A 16,528-nucleotide genomic window follows, 5' to 3' on the forward strand; every position below is an offset into this window, starting at 1 on the left:
GCTATTGATTATCCTTCTAAAAGTCTAATATAACCCTGTTGAAAATGTTGTAAAAAGTAAAGAATTACAAAAGAATAGGATTTGCAGTGTCAAATGCCTCCAAATCTCTGTTTATCATTCTGTTGACTTTTCAGTAGGAGGTTACTGCTTTTTTTTTTTGGTTCTCTGTGGTGGTCTGAAAATTATAATGTTATCTTTCTGTGGAAAAGACAATCCTATTCCTAAAGCTCTGAATACTAATGTTTAAAAAAATTCTAATCTGTTTCCTTTCAGTTGCTTACATTTATGTGGTTAAACTCCAGCTCAAAAGGTTATGTCCCAACTTTCTCTTTAACAGATACCATCAGAGAAATGCACATTGCATTTACACTTTGTATAATACAGTGATGTTAACAATTCTTCCCCTAAAACAACACTCAGTATTCTATCTTAGTATTACCTTTTTATTATACTAAATAGACAGCCATTGACAGAAGATAGTTTTCACGTCCTTCTGAATGAAAAGGGAAAAAAATAAAACTTTTACTCTTTTCAGCTTGTCACTACATCAATAATTAACTTTAAAAAGGTAGTATGAAAAGATGCTTTAAGGAAGCATTTAATAATTCAAAGAAATCTTAACTTGAAACAGGTCACATGAAAAAGAATAAAAACAAAGTCCTATGTAATCTAGTTTTCTGGCTTAAAAGAGCAAGAGATACAGATTATAACTGACTTTGTATTTGATTGCCTTTAATACAAAATTATATCATTGGACCATTGCTACCAGATGACAAAATGTAAAGTTTATCCAGGCTGTACCATTGAAGAGATAATAGTATATTATATTTCAGTCCCAAGTTCAGGGTGACTGCATGTCCAGTAACGAACAAATAAGAGGAAAAGGAAGAAAAATAATGCAACCTGGATATAAGGAAAATACCATGATGAATGACTCTACTAGAGGGAATCAACCACCCAGGCTAGATATCATTAATATTTATAAAATCATAATTAGCAAGACTGTGGTTAAGCAGTGTTATTAGTGTAACTAATTACGTTATCATAAACTAAGTTTGCAATATTATAGGAATCAGTGTTCTTAGCTTCATAAATTATCATCAGTATTGGATTCCATGTACTGTACCTACAAATTCAGCTAAGCACTATAGGTTCATATATATTCAAATCCAAATAGCTCCATACTTAGAATTTTAAGTAGCTGATAAAGCATGTTCATCTGATTCCTTCTCTAAATCAAATCCAAAACCAAGGAGAAGGTGACAAACCGAGGTACTGTAAAAATTCTTACTAATACAAAAGCTATGTAAGCATATCATGTAATAAAAATTTGACAGCCAAATCCTACATTCTGGTTTACAAATATTTTATAAAGAGTTATTCAAATGTGTCTTGGTTTTAATGTGACTTGAAAGCTAATTCATTCAGTAGGACCTATAAGAAAGACAAACAAGAAACAGTGACAGTATTGTGCATCCTAAAGCTATGTGGCTAATATATTCTACTAGTAATAAAAACTGTCAGATTTATTGAACAGTCAATGTAAAAATGTCAGGGGCAGATACTCTTCCATTTAGTTAGTGACAAAATTCCTATTGCCTTCAGTGGGAACAGATGATCAGTCCCTGGACAGAAGTGGAGACCGGTGAGAAACAACTAGAAATAGGTATAGTTTTCAACAATAAGATCACAGAGGTGGTAGACTTTTTAGAGTTAGGACATGTCTACATCTGACAGAAGTAAATTTATGCTTGTATAGACACCAGCCCTGACCAGCTAGACCTGTTTGTGGTAGTATCTATTTCAGTAAACAGAATGTTGCCATCCACAGTAATTCCCTGTGCTATTAGTAATCCATTTCTTCCACCAGGTTCAGGTGAAAGCAGATGGTCTACTAGCAGATTATTGCTCTAGGATACTCCAGTGCTAGCTGATATGAGTAAAACGATGGATGCAAAGCTCCTTGTAAGAGATACTCATGACATTGAACTGGAGCTGCTTTGCAATGTCCATATTCTAATACAGTTCACAATGGTCATCATATTAGTTAAACTGATCATGGTATTTCCTGTTCCAAATATAGAGAAAACCACAAATACTTTGTTAAAGGCTCTTAAGCAAAGTAAGTTGTCATGGGATAAGAGGGAAGGTCCTCTCATGGATCAGTAACTGGTAAAAAGATAGGAAACAAAGGGTAGGACTAAATAGTCAATTTTCAGAATGGAGAGAGGTAAATAGTGATGGCCCCCATGGGTCTGTACAGGGACCAGTGCTATTCAACGTATTCATAAATGATCTGGAAAAAGGTGTCAAAATGTGCAGATAATACAAAACTACACAAGATATTTAAATTTAAAGCAGACTGAAGCGTTACAAAGGGATCTCTCAAAACTGGGTGACTGGGCAACACAATGGCAGATGAAATTCAATGTTGATAAATGCAAAGTAGTGCACACTGGAAAACATAATCCCAACTATACATATAAAATGACGGGTCTAAATTAGCTCTTACCAATCAAGAAAAAGATCTTGACATCATTGTGGATAGTTTTCTGAAAACCTCCATTCAATGTGCAACAGCAATTAAAAAAGCAAACAGAATGTTGGGAATCATTAGGAAAGGGATAGAAAATAAGACAGAAAATATCATATTGCCTCCATATAAATCCATGGTATGCCCACATCTTGAGTGTTGCGTGCAGATCTGGTTGCCCTATCTCAAAAAAGATATATTGAAATTGGAAAGGAAAGAGCAATATTGGACAAATGACCAGGGAGGAGTATAAAAATATTGCTCAGGCATGCAGGAGTGAAATCGGGAAGGCCAAATCACACCTGGAGTTGCAGCTAGCAAGAGAAGTTAAGAGTAACAAGAAGGGTTTCTTCAGGTGTGTTAGCAACAAGAAGAAAGTCAAGGAAAGTGTGGGCCCCTTACTGAATGAGGGAGGCAACCTAGTGACAGGGGGTGTGGAAAAAGCTAATGTACTCAAGGCTTTTTTTGCCTCTGTCTTCATGAGCAAGGTCAGCTCCCAGACTACTGCACTGGGCAGCACAGCATGGGGAAGAGGTGACCAGCCCTCTGTGGAGAAAGAAGTGGTTCGGGACTATTTAGAAAAGCTGGATGAGCACAAATCCATGGGGCCGGATGCGCTGCATCCGAGAGTGCTAAAGGAGTTGACGGATTTGATTGCAGAGCCACTGGCCATTATCTTTGAAAACTCATGGCGATTGGGGTAGCTCCCAGACGACTGGAAAAAGTCTAATGTAGTGCCCATCTTTAAAAAAGGGAAGAAGGAGGATCCGGGGAACTACAGGCCAGTCTGCCTCACCTCAGTCCCTGGAAAAATCATGGAGCAGCTCCTCAAGGAATCAATTCTGAAGCACTTAAAGGAGAGAGAAGTGATCAGGAACAGTCAGCATGGATTCACCAAGGGCAAGTCATGCCTGACTAATCTAATTGCCTTCTATGATGAGATAACTGGTTCTGTGGATGAGGGGAAAGCAGTGGACATGATATTCCTTGACTTTAGCAAAGTTTTTGATATGGTCTCCCACAGTATTCTTGCCAGCAAGTTAAAGAAGTATGGGCTGGATGAATGGACTATAAAGTGGATAGAAAGCTGGCTAGATCATCGGGCTCAACAGGTAGTGATCAATTGCTCCATGTCTAGTTGGCAGCTGGTATCAAGCAGAATGCCCCAAGGGTCGGTCCTGGGGCCGGTTTTGTTCAATATCTTCATTAATGATCTAGAGGATGGCGTGGACTGCACCTTTAGCAAGTTTGCAGATGACATTAAACTGGGAGGAGTGGTAAATATGCTAGAGGGTAGGGATAGCATACAGAGGGACCTAGACAAATTGGAGGATTGGGCCAAAAGAAATCTGATGAGGTTCAACAAGGACACGTGCAGAGTCCTGCACTTAGGACGGAAGAATCCCATGCACCGCTACAGACTAGGGACCAAGTGGCTAGGCAGCAGTTCTGCAGAAAAGGACCTAGGGATTAGAGTGGATGAGAAGCTGGATATGAGTGCCCTTGTTGCCAAGAAGGCTAACGGCATTTTGGGCTGTGTAAGTAGGGGCATTGCCAGCAGATCGAGGGATGTGACCTTTCCCCTCTATTCGACATTGGTGAGACCTCATCTGGAGTACTGTGTCCAGTTTTGGGCCTGTCATAAATATAAAGGGAAGGGTAAACACCTTTAAATCCCTCCTGGCCAGAGGAAAAACCCTTTCACCTGTAAAGGGTTAAGAAGCTAAGATAACCTCGCTGGCACCTGACCCAAAATGACCAATGAGGAGACAAGATACTTTCAAAGTTGGAGGGGGGAGGGAACAAAGGGTCCTCACTGTGTGTGTAATGCTTTTGCCAGGACCAGAGCAGGAATGCAGGTCAGAACTCCTGTGAAGAGTTAGTAAGCAATCTAGTTAGATATGCGTTAGATTCTGTTTTGTTTAAATGGCTGATAAAATAAGTTGTGCTGAATGGAATGTATATTCCTGTTTTTGTGTCTTTTTGAAACTTAAAGTTTTGCCTAGAGGGATTCTCTATGTTTTGAATCTGATTACCCTGTAAGGTATTTACCATCCTGATTTTACAGAGATGATTCTTTTACTTTTTCTTTAATTAAAATTATTCTTTTAAGAACCTGATTGCTTTTCATTGTTCTTAAGATCCAAGGGTTTGGGTCTGTGTTCACCTATGCAAATTGGTGAGGATTTTTATCAAGCCTTCCCCAGGAAAGGGGGTGTAGTGCTTGGGGGAATATTTTGGGGGGGAGACGTTTTTAAGTCGGCACTTCCCCTGTTATTTTTGTTAGACACTTTGATGGTGGCAGCATAAAGGTTCAAGGACAAAATGTAAAAGTTTGTACTTTGGGGAAGTTTTTAATCTAAACTGGTAAGAATAAGCTTAGGGGATCTTTCATGCAGGTCCCCACATCTGTACCTTAGAGTTCAGAGTGGGGAAGGAACCTTGACAGGGCCCCACACCACCAGAAGGATGTGGAAAAATTGGAAAGCGTCCAGCAGAGGGCAACAAAAATGATTAGGGGACTGGAACACATGACTTATGAGGAGAGACTGTGGGAACTGGGATTGTTTCGTCTGCAGAAGAGAAGAATGAGGGGGGATTTGATAGCTGCTTTCAACTACCTGAAAGGGGGTTCCAAAGAGGATGGATCTAGACTGTTCTCAGTGGTAGCAGATGACAGAACAAGGAGCAATGGTCTCAAGTTGCAGTGGGGGAGGTTTAGGTTGGATATTAGGAAAAACTTTTTCACTAGGAGGGTGGTGAATGCGTTACCTAGGGAGGTGGTGGAATCTCCTTCCTTAGAGGTTTTTAAGATCAGGCTTGACAAAGCCCTGGCTGGGATGATTTAGTTGGGGATTGGTCCTGCTTTGAGCAGGGGGTTGGACTAGCTGACCTCCTGAGGTCCCTTCCAACCCTGATATTCTGTGATTCTAAGATTTGGAACCGGTAAGGCTCCCTGAGCTAGGATTAGGGTTTGGGCTGGCAAGGCTCCACAGTCTAGAGTTGGGAATCAGGCTGGTAAGTCTTTCAAGGTTTAAAGTTAGTGTCAAGGTCTGTAGAGGTCCTAGGATTAGGATTCAGGACAGTAAGGTCCCTGAGGGTTAGGGTGGACTCAGCAATGCTCCATGGCAAGGGTTAGGGTTGTGCCCTGTAGAGGTCCCCTGGATGGGGTATGGTTGGGGCTGGTGTGGTCACTGGAAAGGATTGGATATACCTTATACCACCCTCCTCTTACCAGACCAGGTTTTAATCTTGCTGAGACAGCTTGTTCCCTGAGATAATTCTATTTGAAGCTCTCTCATAGAAGCCAGGGAAGCAGTTTCCAACTGGGTTAGTTGTTCTTATTCCAAACTTTCTTAAGGAAAAAAAAATATATCAAAACCTCACAAATTCTTCCCTCAAAGTCTCTGCAGGCTGAGTAGTTCCTTCACCAAGTCACTCCATCACACCAGTAAGTTCAGCACATTTTCTGGCTCTTACCTCAGAGCCTCAGTAATAAAAGGATTTCACACAGTCTCCCTTCTGTCCATTTGGTTTCTGGAGCAATTCCTCTCTCGGCAATAGCTCCAATAGCAGTCCATTGGGCACACAGCACCAGGCCTCTCAGCTTTCTGGAGGATATTGCAATCTTCCCCTTCATCTCCTGCTGCCCTCTTTTATAAGCATCAGCCAGTTAAGTTCCAGCTCTTTTTCCAGGTGCAGAAGGTGGATCTAATCAGCTAGCCAGCTAATTGCAGGCCTCTGACCCTGGACGAATGGTATCCCTTATACCTTCACATTCATCATTAAGAAGTCACCATGTAACAATAGTATCCATAGTGCTGTATCTGAGATACTGTAGTTAATTCCTGTTCTAAATATCAGGAATAACATCACTATTTAGGAAATCACAAAATTGTAATCTTTCGTAAATTTTAACTTTTAGCTTTTTATGGTATTTTTCATTCAGTGTCCTATAGGTTTCTAATACCATTAAATATAGCCCCAATAATTTAAACCCTTCTTCTTTATGGTAGATATACTTTTATCCATGACCACTGCAGAGGACATAACAGCTTAGACCTTTTATCAGACTAGAAAAGAAAGACAAAACTTATCTTTTACCTCTGTGCTTTTCAAGACCACTTTTTCTTTTTCTGATGGGTAGTTTAAGATGCAGATACTTGAGGCCTTGGCACAGACAACTATTGTTAAGATCATCCATTACTACCAATCTATTGTTTAAATGCAAAAGATAAATTGACTTGGGCTTGTCTCAGATATAATCTCATCGTGCAAATAACAGACACCAAAGTCAGAGGAAGGGGTGGTGGTGATGACATCAGAGATCTTTCCTACTGACTCCCTCTAGGAAAAAAAATAAACCTTTGTAAAAGCATACTTATCTCAGATGTCTTTAGGCATTTTTATCAGGTACATGACCCATTCAGACTGATGGATAAGATGAACAATGTTCTTTCATGAGCCAAAGTTATTACTATGACTGTAAAACAGATCTATAACATATGTTTGTATATAATTATATGTCTCTATCATCCAAACTGAACAGAATTGTGTTTTAAAATACATGTTCCTCCGTTTTTCCAAAAGGTGTAGTATAAGAGTGATTAAGATAAGTGTGTTGTCATAGGCTATCTAGGCAGGGTACAGTATTCCCCATGGGCATAATTTGATCTCATATGTGTAGTCACTGTCTCATCCTGTCTGCTTCTCCCAGAAATCTGTCATTAGTTGCATACTGATCTTACTCCAGAGACCTGAAGTAATTATGTCCAAGAAATACATTGGTTTCAGTTGGTGGTGACAAAAGTGTTCTAGCATGTGTCTTTAGAGTGGTTTCACTAACATCAACATAAAATGTAAAAATCATACTTCACTTAGTGACCTGCATATGTGCTAAGTAGTTAAATAGTGAAAATAAGCCTGCATATTAAATTGGCTAGTAGGGGCTTTGTAAAAGATATTAAACACAAAAGGAAATGACACTAGATTTAACCCAGCATTTAGAAACTTTGCAAAAATCAAAGTTTGTTTGAGTAAATATCATCCAAAGGTGAGAGTTCTAGAAGACTCTATAAAGAAATGAGAAAGATAAATACATCTTGTTTAATAAGTATTTGAAAGGCAGAACAGATTGATTTTTATTTCAAAGTCTCATCATCAATTAGGACAGTGCTAAAAAGGAGATTTGAAGAAAGTTTATTATAAAAGCATGTCAGTAGTAGGTGGTCTCCATCTGCAAGTATATGAGAGATAATAATGTTCCAGGATATTGAAGATTCCATCTGGTGTGTAATCAGAGAAAATTCTCAGCACCCTAAAGTAAAAATATTAAGTATCTAGTTTGTTCTTTGCATACATGGACCTCCCATTTAAATTAAAATCTCTGTGCCTTCCAAATACAGCATAGAACCTAAAGTCTCTGTCTTCTGATCTGCAGAAGCCTGGTGAATTCTAGCCTCATGACAGGCACATCTAAAAAGCCCTTATATTAAAATACTACAGCATTGTATAGAAATGATCCCAAACACAAAACGTTCTCTTATTTTAAAAAAGTACTTCAAATACAACAATCACTCCCTGGCTTGCAGTATTATATGATATAGGCAAAATCTCGGTCCCATTTAAGTCTTGATGGGAGCAAAATTCCCACTGAATTCATTAGGCTAGGATTTCACCCTAATGTTTGGGAACATTACTATAAAATACTGCACTACTAGTTTTATAAGAGAAGGAAAGGTCAGCCTGATATGGAAGCCTCAGATCAAACAACACCAAAGTGCAGTGATACATTTCTGAACTCCACATGGAGAAAAGAACCCATGCAAATTAGCTCCTTGTTTTCTGTCCTTCACAAGAAACGTGCAGCCCAATGAAGGCAGGATTAACGTTCCTAACCAGGAATGAGAAGACAAGCTGGCTCATGGCCTGGCTGGTCAAAGGCAAAACTAAACAAGATGTATCTGTGAGTGCTGATGGAGAAATGTCTCCCTGTACCCTATCACTGCTTCTGGGGGGTGAGAAAAGAAAGATTGAAGTTCGAGCTGCATAACTCTTTTTTTTATATTACCAAGCCTTTACCTCTGAAACAGAGCTCTGTCAACCAGCTAGATCCACATAAATGTAGTCTCATCACTAATCAAGGAAAAACTGACTCTTGTGTTAAGGTATTATGGCAACTTCCCATTGTAATTTCTAATGGTTATTTTAAAATATGGTTATTGGGCTGGAGAGAGTCAGAGAGGTGCTACAAAAACGTTTACTGGGATATTTCTGATCAATAGCGAAAGGTACTGCTCCCCCCTACTCCTCCTCTTCACACTCCTTCCCTGAAACAGGGAGAAACTTCCACGGTCATATAGCTTAACAATCTGATGGAACTGCGGTGGGGCAATCAGGCTGAAAGTTGTTGATGGACACCTTTGAGTAAGTAGAGCTTAGCAGGTTTGTTGCCCTGGGTGAACTTTCCCAGCATTTGCCAACCAGAAACACTTATGAGAAATCCCAGGCCCAAAAAATTAGTAAAAACGGTACTTCTGTAACATTAACTTTTTTTCCTAACTAGACTATTATGGAAGTTCATGTTGTGATTCTCTATGGTGTCACTTCTTACTGAAACCGCAGGTTGTTATATAAAAATATAACATCCCTAACAGCTAAGCCATTTGCGGGAGAAATGCATAAAACAAAAGCTAGGGTTAATCTTTGTGGGGTTTATATATACTGTATGCTAAATTTGCTATAAGCACTGAGTGTAGGGGTTTATATTCTCAGTCACTAAATGTGGCCACTAAAAAACAATGTATCCATGTTAACTTCTTGACTGTGGTGGTTTTACAGCATTCACTGCTGACAATGGACATCATGCTAGGATAATCCAACTCCTGATGCAAAAGATTTTAAAAAAGAGAAAAGAAGTCAGCCACTGCCAAAAATACATAATTTTTTTGTACTCTACAGTTTGTTTTACTTAGGAAAACGGCCTGGTCATACCCTGCAGCATGCATTCATTACAGTGATCTTTGACTGGCAGATGTGGAGTAATAGGATGCATATTTTAATGCTTATTATAATACCCTGTCCAAAAACAACTTGACAAATTTGTGATTTCGACAGTATCTCATTTTGCTGGCTGCAGTGTTCTGTGATTGCCTGGTCCACGTGGCTTCCAGATTATGCATACTACCAATACTTCTCATTAAAATGGCCACAGTTCACCAGTTTCGGTAGCTTGGAACGAACTTGGAATGAATTATTATACAACAAAGAGGCTGCTGTCATGCAGAACAAAAGACAAGCAAAAGAGAGCTTTGGCTTAATGAGGCTAAGTGAGTGTTTCCCCTGCATCACCAGCTACTTGACGGCATTTGAGCATGGATTTTTTTCTCCACAGGCCAAAACCTTTGGTCTATTATTTTGTGTTTATGCACCTTGAGGCTAATATACATTTTAATATGCTGCACATGGAGAAAAAAAATCAGCCATTAGATTAGAACATGTGCACTCCCTGTTAAATTAATGACAGCCGAACATAGAGATAAATTTAGGTTTTCATATTTAATTATAGCACACTGCAGTACGTTTAGCAAGGATAAATTGCACTATTATTATGCTTCATTTTTTTGACATCTTTTCCTATTAACCATGCACAGTTACCCCCTTACCTCCCCAGTGCCACACATAACATCTTTGTATGTATCATCATTCCTTAACACTATTAAATTCTTAGTTACTTAGGGTTAGTTAGGATAAAACAATTCAAAATAACCTTTAGTTTAGGCTGTCTACATAAAGAAGGCAACCTAAATGATATCTATATATATATGAAAATGACAAGAAAAAAATTGACTGCATCGCTAGTATTTCAGACATATATTTTCAAGTCTGCAAAATAATTCCAATGACTTTATTTTTCCTGGGTACTTTTGGTGCAACTTTTCCCATATGTGAGTGCATAATCTTGTTCCTTTCTAAAACAGAAATATGATTTTGAAAAGTAAACATTACGCTTAATCTTTAATTTGTTCTTTGGAATTTTGTGGTTGAATAATGTTTATATGGACATTGATAGAATTAGGACATTTTAAATTACAAAATGGTTCTTGAGGAATTCAGCATTATTTAAGCATGTGCGATTTGTGTACAATTGAGGCTTGTTTGCCATGGTTTATGACACAAGAATAACACCAGAATTTAGGGCCTGTCCTTGGTTGTACTGAAGACAATACAAAACTCAAATGGGAGTAAAATTGTTCCACCTCTCAGACTGTGTTCCTATCAAATTTACTCTGGAAATATGCAGGAGAATCAATGGATAGTTACTATACAGTTATGGGTTCTGTTACGTCGCTTAATGATTGTTACTACCTGTTAGGGCTTTTAATTTCTTTTGAAATACGTGCTGCTCTTTTCAAGTTGTGGTGCAAGGTGAAAAAGCAGGTGGTTGTGCTGCAAAATTAAAGAAACGTTACTATTTTCCAAAGTGGGTTAGAACAGCTTATAACTCATAGGAAGGGGAAGATTTTCCTACTCCTACTGTGAGCGTAGGCAGGTATAAGATATTATGCTACAGGCTTATTCCTAGGTTATTCCTTATTGGATAGTTGTTTCATGACAAAAGATACTGTGGTTTGATGACCAGAGGGTCATGACAGGAATAATCACCATATTAAAGGATGTCTGGATCTTGGCGATAAAGCATTCTTCATAGCAATCAGTCAGCAGTTACAGGTGGAAGAATTTTCCTCAATGGCAGAGGAGGGCACATTTTTCATATTCATTGAGAGCAAGTCTCTCTCTCTCTCTCCTTTCAAATCTTCTGTTCTCTAGCAATTTTAGTGCTACAACAACTATGCACAAGTATTTTCCTTGCCAGGTGAAACTCACAACATTTTTAGATCTTCATCTGTTTTGCAAAATGTTAATGGGTAAAACTCACATATTTTGGCCAGTGCCATGTTGGGAATTTGATTTACACCAAAAAGTAGTTTTAGAAGACTGAATCATTCAAGGGATGTTTTTAATAGCTATAGAACCTTTCTCCTTGGGCTAACATATTTGAATACAACCCAGATCTGTAATGATTGATAACTGATTGTCTCAAGTTCAAATACTAGAATTTGTGCCAGCAACTAATGGAAAACTATTCCTTTGTAAGTGCAGATTTTGATCATGCAAATTGCACCCCCAAAAGGGAGATAGTGCTTTTAAATATTTAAACTATAATGACTAGCATGAGAAACGGATGTTGTATATAGTAGTCTACCTACAGTAGCTACCTCTTAGTGATAAGACTAGATTTGTAATGATTTGTATTTCTAAGATGCCCATCACCATCTTAGTATTTGTTTTGCACTGATATAATACCTGATATTACATAAGACATAGCCTTGTATGAATAAATTCTATGTCCTAAAAATATCTAGATGGCATAGAAATATTTATTATAATAATAATAAACAAATAATAATAAATGGTTCATCCTCTTTATTTACAGGTAGGTACTGTTGGTAAAGCTGTCTTCATGCATATGAGTGTTCCCAGTGAGTTGAATGGGACTAGGCACAGGCATAAAATTACTCGTGTGGAAAGAGCATTATCACTCTAAATTTTTGGTCTGGTGAAACATTTCAGACAAGTAATTAATAGCAACTGTGTTCAGTATAAGATAGTTGTATAACTATTCTTGTGCTATTGATCACAGACACCAGAAGAGAGATGAATTTTAAACCTAAAAATCTGTTGTTCTAGGTATTACTTATCTTTTTTGTTTGTTAATTTCTGTTTAGTGTTCTCGTAATAGTCCATTATGCTTTGACTGTCATAGAAACAATTACAAATGTGTTTTTAAAGTTAATTATCTTGACTATAACACATCTTTTGCTCTTTTAGGAGTAGTTTGAGCCTGTAGGCACAGTCCCAAATGTGGGTGGTGGAAGGTGCACCAGGGGGCTGGAGGGATTGATTTATGGGGAAAGGTTAAAAGAGCTAAAATACATTTCATATATATACACAGACACAAACACACACTCACACTCATTCATACCCACACAGAGAGTTATCCTTTATACTGTATATATAGGATAACTATAAATGTGTGTGTAACATTATATATATGATGTATAAAGGATAACTATGTATGTGTGTGTTTTTGCGGGATGGGGATCACAACAGTCCACAAATTTTGGAAGGCACTGAACACCCAGGAGAGAGAGGAACCATTTGGTGTAGGGTTATGGGATATAATTAGTAGTAATGAGTTGAAATTAAGAAAGAATAAATTTTGGGTGAATATGAGGAAAATATTCCTGACAGGAAAATGGATTAAATTATATATTGGCCTCTTTGTGAAAGTGATGGAAGTCTCATGTATGGGTTCCTTTAAAACTAAATTGGATAAACCCTGGCAAATATACCGCAGGGGCCAATCGTACATTGGCAGGAAGCTGTTTTAGTCCGTTAGCAAGATTTTTTTTTCTGATTTTCATGGCCTACAGTGGCTACCCCTCCAGAACTTACAATTTTGTCCTAGATGTTACCACCTCAGTATTTACATATATATAAATAATACCTATATATATATAAAAAATACCTCCGTATAAGTTGTACTTCCTATACTGTGCTAACATTATCTAGTTATCACGTGCCACTGACACATTTTGAAGACCATGCACTGTATTACGATAAGATCAGAAGGGTTGATAGCTGAATTCAAGCCTGCCAACTGCCTCATAAAAATGGTTGCTTCTATGACTTCTACTACTGTTGGCCTTTCCCATCCTTTTAAAACTTCTTTATTCTGCCACACTTTGCAATAGTAGTCTACAATAATGCAGGATCTTTAAGCTTCTCTTCCCCCAACCACCATAGGTGGCGGAACTAGGGATGCTGGGCATGCTGCTACACCCCCTGGCTTGACATGGTTTCCATCATATATAGGGATTATAGTTGGTTCAATGCTCTCAGCTCCTGAACGATAAAAAATTGTTCCAGCACCCCCGCCAACCACTTACTTTCTCTTCCATAACAAACAAATTTAAAGTTTTGTATATTTTCCTCTATTGTTGAGCCAGCCACTAGTTTCAGTTCTTGAGCAATACTTTGAATTGTGATGGACAAATTTACTAAAAATTTTCGATCCCTTCTACCACGTTATTCAAATATTATCCAAGGGTCAATGCCCCGAATCTCTGAAAGTTACTAACATAAAATGTTGGGATTCAATTTCTATATGAGGGAGTTGAGAGAAAAGGTTTCTGCACCCTACTGACCTATTCATACCATACAGAATTCATTAAGGCTGTGGAACCTAGTTTAGGCTGTTCCAGGGAGTAATTACCATCAACCTATAATCTGCTTCTCGGGGACCCATCAGGGCTCTGTAACAGTTTGAAAGGGTCTGGCAAGACTTTATTGATTTCCTAGAATCTCATTCACACTGATTGCACTTGGGTAGTCAGAGGGTTGATGTTTAAAGACACTAATTTAGCTATTATTAAGATGGTGGCTGTAATACTATGCATAGTTGAGACCTTGTTTGCCCTTCAATTCAGCTCTGCAGACAAGTTTTAATGAATTAGCTCCCTTTATTTTTTTTGTATATCACATCTTTTATTTCAATCTCCATGTTGGAGATCTTCATGTAATTCATTGTATAACCAGTACATAATTGGCCAGGGTATGTCATACCATGTGTCTTCATTCTCCCATTTATAATTTTGTTTCATGCCTTTTTGACTGCTTCAAATAATTAATGCATTTGTCTATTACTGTGTTAATCTGTTTTTTCCAAGTTGCTGATTTATTATAAACAAAATCAATAAAGTTTTTTTTTCTTAAAAATCAACACATATGACACCTGGATTCATGTGAAACCCAGAACTGCTCCGCTGCAATCAACTATACAATATTTTCAAATCCTTAGAATTGAGGCCTTTGATTTCAATGTACAATAGCTGGACTCTGGTTACTGTCTAATATATGGCACTTATCACTGTGGTATGTAGCATAGAATCTAAAATCCAAGGAAAGATAATGTCAATGTAGCTACTTTATGAATGAGCCTTTATCCTTTAATTTAAAATATTAAAATTACACTGCAATGCATCTTTCCAGCTTCAGGACTAAGAGCCTGATTTAAACTACTTGAAGTCAATGGGAGTCCTGTTTTTGTATTATAATGGACTTTGGATTTCAGTGCTTGTGAAATTGTTAATTGTCCATTTTAAAATTTTTCATGGAAACAAGAAAAAACACTTTAAAACTACAAAGGTCTATCAGCTCCAGTATATCTACATTTTCTTTTTTATACCTAAAAACTGTGACTAATGCATTTGCTATCTTTTAAGTCAGTTGTGAGGGATCATGGGTCTTGACTGTTGGTCCTCAGGCAGTCCTCAGATTGCAACCACCATCCAGAAGCTCACTGGGACGGGTAGGGAGTGTGGGCTTGTGGACCTACTTCACCATAGGGACTGCACATGAAGAAGGGAGATTCTCCAATTGGTATAGTCTCTATTTAAACCAGAAGGAGGCACAGGAAGTTGTCTGAACAACTAGGTGAATCCTTGGTTGGTTGCTACATTGGAATCTGCCGTCTTGTCTGACTCCTGAGCCCTGCTTTCTTCTTGATCCTGCCTTCTCATCCTGTTCCTGGTTGCGGCCCTCCAGCCTTGTTTCAGATCCCTGCTTCTGTGCCCCACTCCGGACCTTTGGCTTGATTCCCAACTGCCTCCTTCTCTGGCTCCTGACCACTGGGCATGACTACCACTGCTCTGACTACAAGGTCTGACTGCCTACGTCCGACACGAATGTAAAAATGAGAAACTGCTGAAAATGATTAAAAAGGGAAAAGCCAAGAGTCCTTTAATAAATGTAGTGTGAGTGGCGCTCTCATAATCAAAATTTTGAAAGCGCACCCTCAAGGAATTAGCAATGGCCTTTCTGAGCTGCCATTCTAAATAATATGGACCACAGTCTTAATTAATTCCTCACATGCCATACATCCCGTGTCTGTCTGTACAAAGTCGTAATCATTGACTTGAAAGACTGCAATCATTGTAATAGAAAACTTTTCATAACTTAGGCTCTGCTCCTGCAGCACAACATGTAGGCAGACTTCTAGGCCTACCTCTGGCTTGTAGCCTTAACTATCAGGAGAAAGCGAATGGAGGAGAAAGCTTATGTTTACACATTTTTAATATAATTATTGTATTCTCTGGTGTTCAGCTTTGAAGTATCTGAGCCTGTGTGCCTCTAATTCTTTCTTTGCAAAGGAATCTGTAACAATTGTAATGACTATCAGAGATGTGTTAGCCATCATACTGCAGGAGGCATGCAAGACTGTTTCTCTGCATCCATTAAGATGGGGACAGTTCTATTACATCTCCCCCGCCCCCCCCGCTATTTTTAATTGCCTAGTGTGATGATTTGGGGAATATATCTGTGTCAACTTATGAATTCCATTTTGATTATGTGAATGCCCTCTTATAGTTCAACCTCCATTTTGAATGTAACTTTCAATGTGGCTTTGACGATTCATTTTGTAGCAAGAACTTGACACCTGGTGGATAGACTATGTCTTGGAAACTGACAGCGATCAAGGGTCATCACCATTAAATGGTACTACTCCCAATAGAATAATGAGTTTGCTACCAGCAGAACTGTTGACTTTGAATGTCTTTCAGTCCAGAAGCCTATCAGGAAGTTCACTGGTGAAAGCCCACGGACTAGAAAGGTGTCAGAAGCTCTTTTAAAAAGAGGAATGCTCTCTATGCAAAGCAGGCCATGTCACTGATGATAGAAGACAGGAAGGCAAAGACGACCAGAAGAACTGCCTGGTCTTAAAAAAAATCAAAGAAAATTGAGGACTCACGGGGGGCTGGAGGAGTTGAGGTCAGACTGAGCGGGGCTTGTGTTCAGGAGTTTTTTGTTTTCCATAGATTTGTAACTCTCTTGTGCTCTTTAGGAGTAAAGTTTGTGTGTGTGTAAGAAATT

The 16,528-nt window shown here is 38.5% G+C and overlaps 1 protein-coding gene across 1 annotated transcript in view; it reads left to right on the forward strand.

Annotated features, from left to right (window-relative positions):
* The window catches only part of DPYD (dihydropyrimidine dehydrogenase), a 502,649-nt gene that overhangs the window by 448,379 nt on the left and 37,742 nt on the right, over nt 1-16,528 (forward strand). The window lies entirely within an intron of this gene.

The sequence above is a fragment of the Eretmochelys imbricata genome, chromosome 8 (genome assembly GCF_965152235.1).
Source record: "Eretmochelys imbricata isolate rEreImb1 chromosome 8, rEreImb1.hap1, whole genome shotgun sequence".
In the NCBI taxonomy this organism is placed as follows: domain Eukaryota; kingdom Metazoa; phylum Chordata; order Testudines; family Cheloniidae; genus Eretmochelys; species Eretmochelys imbricata.